The sequence below is a fragment of the Hypanus sabinus genome, chromosome 2, assembly GCF_030144855.1.
Source record: "Hypanus sabinus isolate sHypSab1 chromosome 2, sHypSab1.hap1, whole genome shotgun sequence".
Classification (NCBI taxonomy): Eukaryota; Metazoa; Chordata; class Chondrichthyes; order Myliobatiformes; family Dasyatidae; genus Hypanus; species Hypanus sabinus.
Genome location: NC_082707.1, coordinates 14,687,772 through 14,704,102, shown reverse-complemented (window position 1 = coordinate 14,704,102; position 16,331 = coordinate 14,687,772). Strand labels below are relative to the sequence as shown.

Sequence of the window (16,331 nt, the reverse complement as noted above, 5' to 3'; positions counted from 1 at the left end):
GGCATCTTTCTTGTAATATCATCGGCTCTTATCGTGCTCATCAGCCTCATGGGCGGCACCTTGCGAAAGGGCTTCTGAAAATCCAAGTGCACCACAATCACTGATTCACCTTTGTCCATTCTGCTTGTTACTTTTTCAAAGAATTCCATCAGATTAGTCAGGCAAGAATTTCCCTTGCACAAAGCATGCTGATTTTAGCCTATTTTATCACGTGCATCTAGTACCCCGAAAGCTCATCCTAAACAACCGACTCCATCATCTTCTCAGCCATTGACTTCAGGCAAGCTGGCCTATAAATTCCTACTTCTGCTTCCCGTCCTCCTCAAAAAATGGAGTAATATTAACAATATTCAAGTCTTCTCGAGTCACGCCAGAATCTACTGAGTCTTAAAAGATCATTACTAATGCCTCTACAATGTCTTCAGCTACCTCTTTCAGGGACATGGGGTGTAGTCGATCTGGTCCAGGTGGCTTATCTACTTTCTGACCTTTCAATTTCCAAATCGACTTCTCCCAAGTAATACCACCCGCGCTCATTTCTGCACTCTGACACTCTCGAACCTTCAGCGTACTGCTCGTGCCTTCCACAGTGAAGACTGGTGCAAAATTCTTATGAACTTAGTCCGCCATTTTTGTACCCCATTGCCTTCTCTACAGTATCATTTTCCAGTAGTCCAATATCTACTCTCGCCTCTCTTTTATTCTTTTGTATCTTAAAAAAATATTTTGGTTTCTTCATTTGACTTTACTGGCTAGCTTATCATATTTCATCTTTTCAGTTGTCTTCTGTTGGTTTTGGAAAGCTGCCCAATAACTATTTTGCTGGATATTACGCCCTCTCTTTTGCCTCTATGTTGGCTCTGACTTCCCTCGTCAGTCACGGATACTTCATCCTGCCCTTAAAGTACTTGTTCTTCATTGGGAAATATCTATCTTGCACCTTCTGAATAGCTCCAAGAAACTCCAGTTATTACTGTTCTACCGTCAATCCTGCTGCTATACTCTTTTAATCAACTTTGGCCAGCATCTCTCAGGACTGCATTTCCATTTATTTGAATTTAATATAGATACATTTGATTTTAGCTTCTCTTTTTCAAATTGAAGGGTGAATTCTCTCTCTTGGGATCTAAACTCACGAACAACCTGATTTTCCGAATCAGCCTGCAAAAGACCATAACACCAAAGGATATCAGAGAAGAATTAGCCCATTTGGCCCATCTAGTGTGCCACGCCATTGCATCATGGCCGATCCAATGTTCGCTCCGTCCCAATCTCCTGCCTTCTTCCTGTATCCCTTCATGCCCTGACTGATCAAGAATCTATCAACCTCCAACTTAAATAAACATAAATACCTGGCTACCACAGTGGCTTGTAGCAAAATATTCCACAGATTCACCACTCTCTGGCTTCATTATTCTGAGACTTTGTCCTGAGGTCTTAGACTCTCCACCATAGGAAACAATCTCTCCACATCCTCTCCGTCATCACCTTTCACGATTCCATAGATTTGTATAGGGTCACCCCTCGTTCATCTGAATTCTAGAGAATGCAAGCCCAGAGCAATCAAACGTTCTTCATGTGACAAACCGTTCAATCTTGGAATCATTTTTGTGAACCTCCTTTTTACCATCTCCATTTCAGCACATCCTTTCTAAGTTAAGAGGCCCAAAATGGCTCACAATACTCAAAATGAGGCCTAACCATTGTTTTTAAGGTCTCAAGATCACATCCTTGCTTTTATATTCTAGTCCTCTTGAAATAAATACGAACATCTTATTTGCCTTCCTTATCACCGACTCACTCTGCAATTTGGCCTTTAGGAGATCCTGCACAAGGACTCCCAACTCCCTATGTCCCTCCCTTTTTTTTGTATTTTCTTCTCGTTTAGAAAATTATCTGCTTTCATTTCTTCTACCAAAGTGCATGACCATACTTTCTAACATTGTATTCCATTTGCTAGTTTTTGCCCTTTCACCTCATCTAAGTCCTCCTGTAGCCTCTCTTCTTCCTCAAAACTACTTGCCCCTCCAACTATCTAAATATCATCTGCTAACTTTGCAACAAAGCTTTCACTTCCATCATCCAAATCATTAACACATAAAGTAAAGAGAATCGGTCACAGTACAGACCCCTGTGAAATACCACTTATCACATACAGTCAACCGGAAAAGGCTGCTTTATTCCCATTCTTTCCCTCCCGCTAAGCAAACGCTGTTTTATCCATGCTAGAATCTTTCCTGTAGTACTATGGGCTCGTAAACAGCTTCACGTATTCCACCTTGTCAAATCTACCGCATCAACTGATTTTCATTTGCCTAATCTGTTTGTAGTTCCTTCAAATAATTCCAACAATTTTTTCGGTCATCTTTTCCCTTGAGGAGACCATGCTAACCACGCCTATTCTATTATGTGCCACCAAGTACCCCAAAACCGCATCCTTAACAATCGAATGCAACAACTTCCCAACCACTGAGATCAGATTAACGGCTTATAGTTTCCTTTCTTCTGCCTCTCACCCTTCTTGAAACATTTTCCAGTTTCCGGAATCATGTCATAGTCAATTGATTCTCGCGACATCATTACTAATGTCTCCACAATCTCTTCAGGCACCTCTTTCAACCCCTTGGCATGTACACCATCTGGTCCAGGTGACCTATCTATCTTCAGACCTTTCAGTTTCCCAAGAACCTTCTCTCTAGTTAAGGTAACTTCACACATTTAATTTTCACACTATTTTTCAATACATTTTCGCTAGTGGTTGTGCTTTACTGATGGCCACATGATCCTTCTGAACATTCCTATTTGAGTTAAAATTCGAGATTCAAACCAAAAGGACGATAAATTCTACATGATATATTTTGTTAATTGCTAGAATGTAACATTCATAATCTCAAAAAAAAAGCTTCATCCAGAATCACCACAACTTTGCGTCAACAGAAATCAGAAACCCCTCAACAAGATAATCACAAACTTATACTGACAGTTTGCAGTTTTCCGCTTTAGGCTGCGTTCTAAAGGAAATGATTTGATCTTCCACGTCGACGTGGACACTGAAAACTCCGCCGAGGACAATATCAGCTTCCTTAGAAAACCCGAGCAAACCAAAATCACCCCAGCGCTTGCAACTTGGGTCCTCCGTCAATCCGGCGGGAATAAGGCCAGACAGTAACAGCAGACAGCAATGCAGATAACCCATCGTCACCTAAAGGAGCTATTCTCATGCTTATGCCCCGCTCCTTTCCTCGTCTTTATATACTGATAGTTCGTGACAAAGTAAACGTTCAGAGGCGCCACTTATTTCTTCCTCGAGGGACTGAGGGATAATTTTTAAAGAAGAAAGTCGCGAGTAAAAACAATCCCTAGTATGCTCTACATCACCGGGTTCCGTAATGAAGGGCAGCATCCTGGGTCTAATCAAACTGTCTTCCCCAGTGTAATCTGAAATGCCTCACGGCTACTCACTTCTAGGTGAGCATCAAAAAAAAAAATGACGAATCAGCGAAGCAATATTTTACATTAATCCGGACCGGAGAGTCGAGTTTGCTCGTGTCCACATGGTCCAAACGGCACCAGTTCGTGCAAGGTTGGTCGAAAGAAGAGGGGATACAGAAATTTTGGGCCAACGGGTATTTTTCTATCCAGTTTCACTCTCCGTTCACTGATACTGATGACAGTCTTTCTCGTCTAAAACTAGGTTAAAGCAGAGATGGGGGTACTTAAGAGAACCTGGAGGACAATCTTCTCACACGCAGGGTGGTGGATTTATAAACATGCTGCCAGCGGGTCCAATTACAAAAGTTAAAATACTTTCGGACAGATGCGTGGATAGGAAGGTTTGCAGGGATATTGAACAAACGCAGGCAGAATTGCCACTCGTATATATGTAATTTGGTCAGCATTGATAAATTTTGAAGGGGTCTATTTTCGTGCTGCATAACTCCAGGAGTCTATTGAAAAATTTGTAGTCACCCTTAAGTGTTGTAGAAAATTGATTTAGCTATACTTGGAGTTCTGCATGCATTTCTCGTAGGAATGTTATTGAATTATTGGAGCGACGGAGGATGAGATGTGACCTGATAGAGGTGTATAAGATGATGAAAGGCATTGATCGTGTGGATAGTCGGAGGCTTTTTCCCACGGCCGAAGTGGCTAACACAAGAAGGTACAGTTTTACGGTGCTTGGAAGTAGGTACAGAGGAGATGTCAGAGATAGTTTTTTTACGCAGAGAGTGCGTGGACTGTGTTGCCGGCGGCGGTGGTGGAGGTGAATACAATAGGGTCTTTTAAGAGACTCATGAATAATACATGGAGCATAGAAAAATAGAGGGTTATGGATACCCCTGTGCATTGTGGGGTGAAGGGTCAGTATTGTGATGTAGGTTTTCTATGTTTCGAGCTATCTTTTAAAGCATCTGTAGACAATGAGAAGGTTCAGATAGGGTTTGCATGGATGATTTCAGGAATCCAATCTATGCAAATCAGACCAGTTGGATTACCATTCTGAGCTATGAAGCAGTAGCAGTATTTAGTGAGGTGCGGGTCACCATTGGTCAGTTATGGCCATGGATATTGCGTCCTAGCTGTGTAGATACGCAAGCCTGAGCAGCAGGATATGGACAGCAAGCTGTTGCCATTGTAGCAAGTTTCCCCCCTCTCCACGTACCTGAAGGAATGGCAGAGACCGATGCAGTTTGGTACCAGCAGCGTCCGAGGAGTTGCCAGTCACCATTGAACTCAATATAGGACCGCCTTAGGTAATCCAGCTCCAGATTTTTCCTTCGAGGTTTATTCCCGAATCCTTTCTCGTGAGCGGGTATCGCTGCAACGCAGCGGAGGTTTATCAGAGTCTTCCTTCTCCTAGATGAACTGTCAACTATGGCTGACGAGCCATATCTGCTCAAAGCGACGGATATTAAGGAGCCAGTAACCCGTCTTTGCCCCATCTCCTGTCGGTAGAAATGATTCCGCCAGGCTCAGTAGCTAAGCGAACGTGAAGGTCAGGAACTAGAACTGGTTGTTAGCGGCCGTTTGAGGCGCATACCATTGGGAGCATTTAATAGGTAGTAGGACTTGTCCCCATTACCCACCTGGCTGTAATAACGTGAAAGAACTTAGCTCAGAAGACAATAAGACAAAGAATTAAGCCATTCGGCCCATCGAGTCTACTCCGCTGTTACATCATTTCTGAGTCATTATCTCTCCCGACCCCAGAGGTTGTTATAGTCGTGTGTGGTAATGGGGACAGCTTTCACCCCGTAACATTTGACAAACTTACTAGTTAGGAACCTATGAATCTCCACTTTAAAGATACTCAATGATTTGGTCTCCACAGTCTGTGTTAATGAATCCCACGGATTTACCAACCTCTGGCTCACCAACAGAGAAGTTACTCCTCAACTCTGTTCTAAAGGGAAGGCATTGTATTCGGAGTGCCAAACTCCACCAATATTGAAAGCATCCTCTCCACGTCCACTCTATCTAGGCCCTTCAACATTTGGTCAGTTTCTATGATATTTACCCTTATTTTTCTAAACTCCAGTGAGTACAGACCCTGACCATTCAAACGTTACTAATCATTAACTATTTCATTCTCTGTATCATTCTTGTGAACCTCCTCTGAGTTCTCTCCAAAGCCAACAGATAACTCTCAGATAATTAGCCCAAAACGTCCCACAATACTCCATGTGTGGTCTCTCCAATGACTTATAAAGCCTCAATATTCAATTCTGTCAAATAAGCGAGGATTGTGCTGGGCAGCCTGTAAGTGCCACCACGCTTCCGACGCCACTGTACCATGTCCACAACTCATTAACCCTATCCGTAGCTCTTTTGAATGTGGCAAAAAACAAAAACGACGGTAGGAAACGCATGTGGCCAAGCGGAGGACATACAAATTCCATAAAGATAACAGCAGAATTGAACCCTTGTTCCTCGTGCTGTAACAGCATTAAGCTAACGCCTGCGTTACGTTTGCCGCCCAGATTGTCCGTATGCAATTCGTTCTGAATCAGTGTTCTCAGCTTAGAGTCAGAGGTTATTGATTCAAGTCCCTGCTCAGAGTTCTAAACATAATATTTCAAGACTGATACTCAACTGATTTAATAGCAGCTTGGTGCTATTAAATAAAACAACGTTGTTTTTTATTGTTACGGCATCGCTTATTCATGGTCGAGAAAGATGGTTCATAGTGTTTTACAGAAATAGGCCTTCGTCCCAACTCTTCCACACCAACTATGATACCCAGCAAGCTGGTCTCATCTCCTCGCATTTCAAAGTTCATATCAAATGTATTTTCAAATTACACGTATTGAATATCATATATAGCCCTGAGATTCATTTTCTTATGGGTATACTCAATAATTCCATAATAGAATAATAACCATGACAGAATCACACCCACCTGGGCGCTCAACTAGTGTGCAATAGACAACAAACAGTGCAAATACAAAAATAAAGATTCAATAATAATAAAAAATAAACGATAGATATCGACAACATGAACTGAAGTCCTTGAAAGCGAGTCCATAGGTTGTGGAAACATTTCAGTATTGACTGAAGTTAACCCCTTTACTTCAAAAGCCTTATGGTTGAGGGGTACTAATTGTTCCTGAACCTGGTGCTGTGAGTTCTGAGATTCTTGGACATTCTTCTTTATGGCAACAGCGAGAAGAGAGCATGGCCTGAATGGTAGGGGTCACTGATGACGGATGTTGCTTTCCTGCGACAGCGTTTCGTGTAGATGTATTCAATAGTGGGGAAGGGTTTTACCCCCGATGGACTGCACGGTATCCACTATTTGATGTTGGATTTCCGTTCAAAGGATTTGGTATTTCAACACCAGGCTGTGATGCAATATACTCTAGTGAATCTACTCTCCACCACACATCCAGTCAGCAGCGCCTCCACTTCCTAAGAAGATTGAGGAAAGCAACCGCCATCCCCACCCCCGCCCGATCTTAACTCCATTTTACGGGAGCACTATTAGCAGTGTCCTGAAAAATTGCATCTCCATCAGGTATGGGAGCAGTCGAACATCGAACGAAAAGTTCATACAAAGGACAGTGAGAACAGCTGAGAGGGTAATAGGGGTCTCCTGCCATCCATCAGGGACATTTATCAGGAGCATTGGGCACGCAGGGCCCTTTGTATTATTACGGATCCCACCCATACATCCAACATTCTCTTTGACTTTCTATCATCAGGTGGGAGACTACAATGCATGAGAAACAAGAACGGTCAGGATGAGAAACAGGTTCTTCCCCGCAGCCATAAGGCTTCTAACCTCCCTGGCGCACCGCATTCTAACTGTCACTGGCTAATCTGTTCCATACCTTACAAGATTTAATATTAATGTACTTTAATTCGTTTTTTATTTTGTGTGTTTCTTCTGTAGATTTTAACCTTACCGTGTGTTATGCGTACTACTTTGCTTCACACCCTGGTTCGGAGAAATGGTCTCTCGTTGCTATATACATTATACGGTTTAAAACATGTATATAGTTAAATGGCAATAATCTTTACTTGACTTGACTTGAACTATAGACGGTTGTCAAAGTTTTAGATGTTGTGCTGAATCTTTGCCAATTCGTAGGGAAGTCAGTCGAGTAAGTCATACTCCTATCTAGATGGCTTTTAAATGTTGCTAATGTGCCCGCCTCAATCACTATTTCTGGTAGTTTATGGCAAATGTGCACTGCACTCTGTGTGAAGAATCCGCTTTTAATATCTCTTAAATCTCTCTCTTTTGATATTACCTACGCTCTAGGTAATGAAGTTCCCGTCTACACATTCTCTTCTTGTAAGTCAAGACCCAGAGTCCAGGCGATATTCAGGCATAGTTCAACGGCCACTTTATTAGTTATACCTGAGCAGGTATACCTGCTCGTTAATGCAAATATATAGTCAGCCGTTAGGGCCGTTTACCATTCGACAGTTTCCAATTAAGTCACCCGTCTTGCTTCTGAGTTATAGCGAATACAGGTCCAGAGCCATCAGACGCTCTTTATACGAGAAGCCGTTCAAACCTGGAATCATCTTTGTGAACCTCCTTTGTACCCTCCCCAGTGTCAGCAGACCCTGTCAAAGATAGGGAGCACAGTGTCAGTACGCTGGAGCAGGGATCCAATCGCAGACCCAGTACTGTGCACACAGTGATATTAATTGAGTAACATATCCCAAGGTGCAAACAAAGACGGCATCAAATTTAAGGCAGAGATCAAAACATCCAGAGAAATCCAAAAACCAGAATCGGGAAACAGGCAGAGTCGAGATTCAGAGTACAGATACGAATGCTGGAAAGGCTCAGGAAAATTCATTGGCACAATCAGGCAGCAAGCAGATGAAAACACAGGACTGGAATACACTGAGCAATAAACAGAAAGGCTGATGATAGCTGGAGCACAATGAGACACAGGTGGCTGTAATACAGGTAATAATGAGAAGCAGATGAGAGACGGAGTACTCAGTAACACAGGGGCCAGAGTAGAGCAGGAGCGGAGACAGGAGCACATGGCAATACAAAACCACAGACTGACAGCTAGGGGAAAACACACAAAAAGACAGTTCAACTGGAGGTACTGACGCCTCTACGGACGCCTCCTGGCATCACGGCAGATAGAGCTGGGTGCTGCGATAAAAGTCCCTGATGAGAGAGAGGTCCAGGATGTTACGGACGAGGACCCAGCAGCTCTTCTCAGGACCGCAGCCCTCCCAGTCCACGAGGAAGGTGTCCACGAGGAGATGAATGCGGCGGAGAGTGGAGTGGAAAGAGATAGCAGCTGGGCTGATGACTTTAGCAATGGAAATGGGCCGATGAAGCGTGGGTAGAGCTTAAGCAAATCCACCTTGAGGGGTAGGTCTCGGGTTGAAAGCCACACACGCTGTCCCTGGCGGTAACGTGGGGCCTTGGAGCAATGGCGGTCAGTTTGACGCTTGATCCTAGCAGAGACACGGAGAAGAGCAGAGCGAGTGAGCCTCCACGTCCGCTGACAACGGCGGATGAATGCCTCGGCAGATGGAACACCAACTTCTTCCTCCTGGGCAGGAAATAGTGGAGGTTGCTAGCCAAAGCAGCACTCGAAGGGGGACAGACCGATGGATGAGGACGGATGAGAGTTTATCGTGTACTCGGCCCAGGATAGCTGCTTACTCTATACAGAGGGGTTCTGGGAGACGAGACGCTGAAAAACTGTCTCTAGCTATTGGTTGGTCCGCTCGGTCTGGCCATTGGTCTGTTGGTGGAATCCTGAAGATTATAGAATGCCCTCCAGAAGCTGGATGTGATTTGAGAGCCCCTGTCTGACGCAACATCTATAGGTAAACCATGTAATTTAAAAACATCCAGTACAGTACTGGTAATTTGGCTGTTTCTTTGGCAGAAGGGAATTTAGGTAAAGGAATGAAGTGTACAGACTTGGAGAAACGATCAACTACCATGAGAATGGTGGTGTTACCATCTGATGGGGAAAGACCGGTGACAAAATCCTGGGCAATATGGGACCAGGGTCTCTTGGGGATAGACAGGAGTTGTAACTGTCTACCCGGTGACCATTTAGAGTTCCTGCCTCGAGCACATACCTAGCAGGCTGTGACGAAGTTGTGGATGTCATCTCCAATGGAGGGCCAGCAGAACCACCGACTGATGAAGGCCTCAGTACGCTTGGTTCCAGGGTGACAGGATAACGGGGAAGAATGACCCCACTGCAATACCTGTGAGCGGACAGAGCCGGGAACATAAACACAGTTCGTGAGGCATTGACTAGGGGCTGCCTCGCTCTGTTGAGCAGCTTGCACAATGAATTCAATATCCCATTGCGCTGCACACACGAAACAGTGAGCAGGGAGGATTAAATCGGGGATCTCAGGGGTCTCGGGAGGTGGTGGGGGGATCTTCGGGAGAGGGCATCAGGTTTTCCATTCTTGGAACCGGGGCAGAAGGGCAGAGTAAAATTGAATCTTGAGAAAAACAGGAACCAACGAGCTTGACGGGAGTTGAGACTATTGGCAGTACGGATATATTCCAAATTCTTGTCATCAGTCCAAACTAAGAGTGGAACCTTGGCTCCCTCTAGCCAATGCCTCCAGTCCCCCAGAGCTAGCTTCACAGCAAGAAGCTCCCAGTTTCCTACATTGTAATTCCACTCCGTGTGAGTGAGGCGGTGAGAGAAGGCGCTGCAGGGGTGTACCTTCTCATCCTTGGCCGAGAGCTGAGAGACCACAACTCCTGCGCCAATGTCAGACGCATCCACCTCCACAAGGAACTGCCGGTCGGTGTCGGGTTGAATCAGAATGGGGGCAGAAGAGAAACATTCCTTCAGGTCAGAGAATGCTATTTCAACAACAGGGGACCAGAGGAATCTGACAGCAGATGAGGTAAGTGGTACAGCCAGTGTACTGTAACTTCTGATGAAGCGGCGATGGAAGTTAGCAAAGCCGAGGAAGGTTTGTACTGTCAGAACGCTGGAACAGGAATCCAATCGCAGACCCAGTGCTGTGCACACAGTGATATTCGTTGAGTAACAAATGCCGAGGTGCAAACAAAATCCGCGTCAAAGCTCAGGCACAGTTCAAAACATCCAGAGAAATCCAAAAAAATACAGAATCGGGAAAAAGCCTGAGTCGAGATTCAGACGGATAGAGTATGGATACAAAGGTTGGACAGGCTCAGGAAAATTCACTGGCACAATCTGGCAGCAAAAAGGTGAAAACACAGGACAGAAATACGCTGAACAATAAACAGAGTGGCAGATGATAGATGGAACACGATGAGACAAATGTGGCAGCAATACAGATAATAATAAGGAACAGATGAGAGACGGAGTACTCAATAATACAGGGGGCGGAGCGGGGACAGGAGCACATGGCAATACAAAACCACAGACTGACAGCTAAGGGGAAATACATAAAAAGACAGTTCAACTGAAGGTACTGACATCCAGACTGCTCGGAATACTCTATGTGAGTCCTCGAACTTGCTTTATAAAGTCTCAACTTTGCATCCTTGCTTTTAAATTCTAGTTCTCTTGAAATGAATGCTAACATCGTGATTGCACTCCTCACCACAGACTCCACGTGCAGTTTAAGCTTTAGGAGTCCCTACACAGGGTCTCCCAAGTCCCATTGCGTCTCAGGTTTGATTTTGTATTTTCTCTCCATTTACAAAATAATCAAAACTTTCATTTCTTCCACCAAAGTACATGGCTGTACACTTCCCGACACGATATACCACGTGCCATTTTCCCATTCTCCTAATCTCTATCCCCTTCTGTAACCTCTCTAATTCGTCAAAACTACCTTCCCCTCCATCTATCTTCGTATTGTCTGCAATCTTTGCAACAAAACTAGTACGGGTAATTCTATCATCCAAATCGTTCACATTTGGCGTAAAAGGAATCGGTCCCAACACAGACCCTGTGGAACACACTAGTCACTGGCAGTCAATCAGAAAAACTTCCTTCATTAAGGCTGTTATTTCTTCACATGTTCCCAACAGATATACCAGCCAAGATTCTTACCTCGAGGAAGCTGCTAAGTGCTATTTTATCATGTACCTCCCCAGGTACCCCGAAACCACATCCTTAGCAATCCACTACAATACCTTCTCAACCACTGAGGTCAGACTAACTGGCCTATAATTTCCTTTCTTCTACCGCTCTCCTTTTTTGGAGAGTGGTGACATTTGCAATTTCCCAGATTCCGGAACCATTTTAGAATCTAATGATAATTGAAAGATCATTACTGCTGCATTCATAATCTCTTCAACCACCTCTTTCAGAACACTGGTGTATACCATCTCGTCCCAGTGACGTACCTGCCTTCAGACCATTCTGATCCCAAGACCTTAGTCTCTAGTTATGGTACTTAACACACTTTATGCCCTCTGGCACCTGAAACTTTCACAATGCTGTTAATGTCTTCCACAGTGAAGACTGATGTAAAGTACTTATTTAGTTCATCCGCCATTTCCTTGTCCCCCATTACTAACTCTCTGGCATTGTTTTCCAGCAGCCCAATATCCACTCGCTTCTCTGTTAGGTTAGAAACACAGAAATCCTACAACACAATACAGGCCCTTCGGCCCACAATGCTGTGCCGAACATGTACTTACTTACAAATTACCTATATCCCTCTATTTTTCTAAGCTCCATGTACCTGTCCAACAGTCTCTTAAAAGACCATATCATAGCCGCCTCCACCACCATTGCTGGCAGCCCATTCCACTCACTCACTACTCTCTGCGTAAAAATAAACTTACCCCTGACATCTCTTTCGTAGTACAGTACTTCGAAGAACCTTAAAACTGGGCCCTCTCGTGACAGCCATTTCAGCCCTGGGAAAAAGCTTCTGACTATCCACACGATGAATGCCTCTCATCATCTTATACACCTCTGTCAGGTCACCACTCATCCCCCACCGCTCCAAGGAGAAAAGGCAGAGTTCACTCAATCTAATCTCATAAGGCATGCTACCCAACCAGACAACATCCTTGTAAATCTCCTCTGCACCCTTTCTATAGTTTCCATATCTTTCCCGTAGTTAGGTGACCAGAACTCCAAGTGGGGCCTCATCAGGGTCCTATATATCTGCCACTTCTCAGCCCAGCTTTGCATCCTATCGATGTCCCGCTGCAACTTCTGACAGCCCTCCACACTATCCACAACACCCTAACTTTTGTGTCATTAGCAAATTTACTAACCTATCCCTCCACTTCCTCATCCAGATCATTTATAAAATTTATGAAGAGAAGGAGTTCCAGAACAAATCCCTGAGGCACACCACTGGTCGCCGATCTCCATGCCGAGTATGACCCGTTTACAACCAATCTTTGCTTCTGTGAACAAGACGATTCTGAATCCACAAAGCAAGGTCCCCCCCTTGCATTTCATGCCTCCTTACTTTCTCAATTAGCCTTGCATGAGGTACCCTATCAAAGACCTTGCTAAAATCCATATACACTACATCTACTTCTCAACCTTCATCAATGTGTTTAGTCACATCCTCAAAAAATTCAATCAGGCTCGTAAGGCACGACATTCCTTTGACAAAACCATGCTGACTATTCCTAATCATAGTATGGCTCTCAAAATATTCATAAATCCTGCCTCTCAGGATCTTTTCTATCAACTTACCAACCACTGAGTTAAGATTTACTGGTCTATAATTTCCTGGGCTATCTCTACTCCCTTTCTTGAATTAGGGAACAACATCTGCAACCCTCCAATCCTCGGGAACCTCTCCCGTTCCCACTGATGATGCAAAGATCATTACTAGAGGCTCAGCAATCTCCTCTCTCACCTCACACAGTAGCCTGGGGTACATCTCATCCGGTCCCAGAGACTTATCCAACTTGATGCTTTCCAAAAGCTCCAGCTCATCCTTTTCCTTCATGTCTATATACTCAAGCTTTTCAATCCGCTGTAAGTCATCATTATAATCGCCAAGGTCCTTTTCCATAGTGAATACTGATGGTGTCAAGTTAGAAAAGGGGGAAGTGCAATTAGATCTAAGTGTCCTTGTTCATCAGTCACTGAAATTAAACATGCAGATACAGCAGGCAGTGAAGAAAGCTCGTGGCATGTTGGCCTTCATAACAAGGGGGGTTGAGTATCGGAGCAAAGAGGACCTTCTGCAGTTGTACAGAGCCCTGGTCAGATAACACTTGGAGTATTATCTTCAGTTTTGGTCTCCAAATTTGAAGAAGGACGTTCTTGCTTTTGAGGGAGTGCAGTGTAGGTTCACGAGGTTGATTCCCGGAATGGTGGGACTATCATATTTTGACAGATTCGAGCAACTGGGCTTTAGAAGGATGAGAGGGGATCTGATTGAAACATATAGGATTATTTAGGGATTGGACACGCTAGAGGCAGGGAACATGTTCCCGATGTTGGGAGAGTCCAGAACCAGAGGCCACAGTTTAAGAATAAGGGGTAGGCCATTTAGAACGGAGTTCAGGTAAAACTTTTTCACCCAGAGAGTTGTGGATCAATGGAATGCTCTGCCTCAGAAGGCAGTGGAGGCCAATTCTCCGAATGCTTTCAAGAAAGAGTTAGATAGAGCTCTTAAAGATAACAGAGTCAAGGGATATGGGGAGAAGGCAGGAAAGGGGTACTGATTGAAGATGATCAGCCATGATCACATTGGATGGCGCTGCTGGCTCGAAGGGCCGAATGGCCTACTCCTGCACCTATTGTCTATTGCCTATTGAAATAAAGTACTCATTAAGTATCTGCAATCTCCTCCAATTCCATGCACACTTTTCCACTGTCACTTGATTGATCCTATTCTCACACATCTTATCCTGTTGCTCTTCACATACTTGTAAAATGCCTTGAGGTTTTCTTTAATCCTGCTCACCAAGGACTTCTCATGGCACGTTCTGGATCTCCTAAATCCATTCTTAAGCTCCTTCCTGCTAGCATTATACTTTTCTAGATCTCTTAGTTTTTTTATCCTTTTGTAGACTTTTCTTAGTGACTGGATTTTCAACAGCGTTTAGAAGGATGAGAGGGGATCTGATTGAAACATATAGGATTATTTAGTGATTGGACACGCTAGAGGCAGGGAACATGTTCCCGATGTTGGGAGAGTCCAGAACCAGAGGCCACAGTTTAAGAATAAGGGGTAGGCCATTTAGAACGGAGTTCCTGTTCAACATGTTCAACATGGTTCCTGTACCATACCATGCTTCCCCTGTTTCATTGGAACGTACCAAGGCAGAACACCATGCAAGTATCCCCTGAACATTTGTCAAGTATCTGCAGTACATTTCCCTGAGATCATCTGTTCCCAATTTATGCTTCCAAATTCCTGCCTGATAGTTTCATATTTCCCCTTATTCTAATTAAACCTTTCCAAAATGCTCTCCCACTGAGAGTTCCGAAACCTGACCAGGTGAATTTCTTAATACCAGTTCAGTACAGCATCTACTCTTGTATACTTATCTACATATTGTGTCAGGAAACCTTCCTGAACACACCTAACAAACTCCACCCCATCTGAACTGTCACGGTCTGGATCATTTATTCCCTACCTTGTTCCTAATTTCGGTTGATTGTGCCTCGGTTCCGACCGTTTATTTCCCAATTATGTACTTCTAATTCGCTTTGATGACAGCACACCTGGTTTCCATCTTGAACTCTAGTATAAGAACCTCGGCATCACAACCACTAGTCGCCAGTTCGTTGGCGTTCTTCTTGTGAGATAACTACGTTTCCTGACCACTTAGAACCGTTTGTTCTAAGTTTAACTCCAGTTTCAAGGTTTACTTATGAGATTCCGTCTCTCTAAGTCAAGGCTCCATATCAGGGCTCTGTGTCAAGATCCCTCCTGCTTGCTGTTAGGCGTTTATGCAGGTGTAAGCATCTAAACTGAATACTTGTGCCTGTGTCCTGAACTTGAGTTCGTTCAGTCACTCCTTGCAACAGAACAAACAGGCCAATATGGACCCAGCGGACACGAAGACCCTGGAAAAAGCCCTTACCAGCCAGGGCTCCCTATTGGGTCTGCACGATCAACTTCTCCGGGATGTCGTGGACAACCTCCGTTCCCTGTCCACTAACATAACGAAGATCAGTGACCGGTGGACCGTGTATCCACTAATCTGACCCCATCCTCTCCTGGAACTCTGTCAAACCAGTCCAGACATTCTGTAGTGGCAACCCCCTACGTGTCAGCCATACCCCCGCCAAGAGAGCCGCACATACCTGAACCAGAACGCTGGGGATTTGGCGAAGTGCAGGGCCTTTTTTCTGCAATGCTCCTTGGTGTTCGATCAGCAGTCATCCACGTACTCCACGAACAAGTCAAAGGAAACTTATATAATTGGGTTGTTGCGGGGAAGTGCTTTAACGTGGGCTACTGCTGTTTGGGACAATCAGTCGGATATCTGCTCTTCATTCCCCGCCTTTATCACAGAGATGAGAAAGATCTTTGACCACCCCATCCGTGGTAAAGATGCCGCTAAGCGTCTACTCACCTACCAGCAGGGCTCCCACAGTGTCGCCAAGTATTCTGTGGAGTTCCGGACGTTAGCGCCCGACTTGGAGTGGAATGATGAGGCATTCCACGGGGTGTTCCAGAATGGCCTCAGCGACATCGTGAAGGCGAGTTGGTGGCAAGGGATGACATCGACAGCTTGGATTCCTTGATCTCCCTAGCCACCAAGCTGGGCAACCGTCTTCGAGAACGTCTTAGGGAGAGAACTGGTACCCTGTACAGTCTCCCACCAGCATAAGCCTCTCTTCTCCTTCTGCTCTTGGAACAGTTTCCAGCCCCGCGGTTTCTACCATCCCGAGAGAGGAATCAGTGCAGCTGGGACGGAACCGTTTATCTCC

General features: G+C 44.7%; 1 pseudogene; it reads right to left on the bottom strand.

The window, feature by feature from the left end:
• The window catches only part of LOC132403221 (extracellular calcium-sensing receptor-like), a 38,213-nt pseudogene extending 22,433 nt beyond the window's left edge, over window positions 1–15,780 (bottom strand).
• Between the last annotated feature and the right edge of the window lie 551 nt (window positions 15,781–16,331).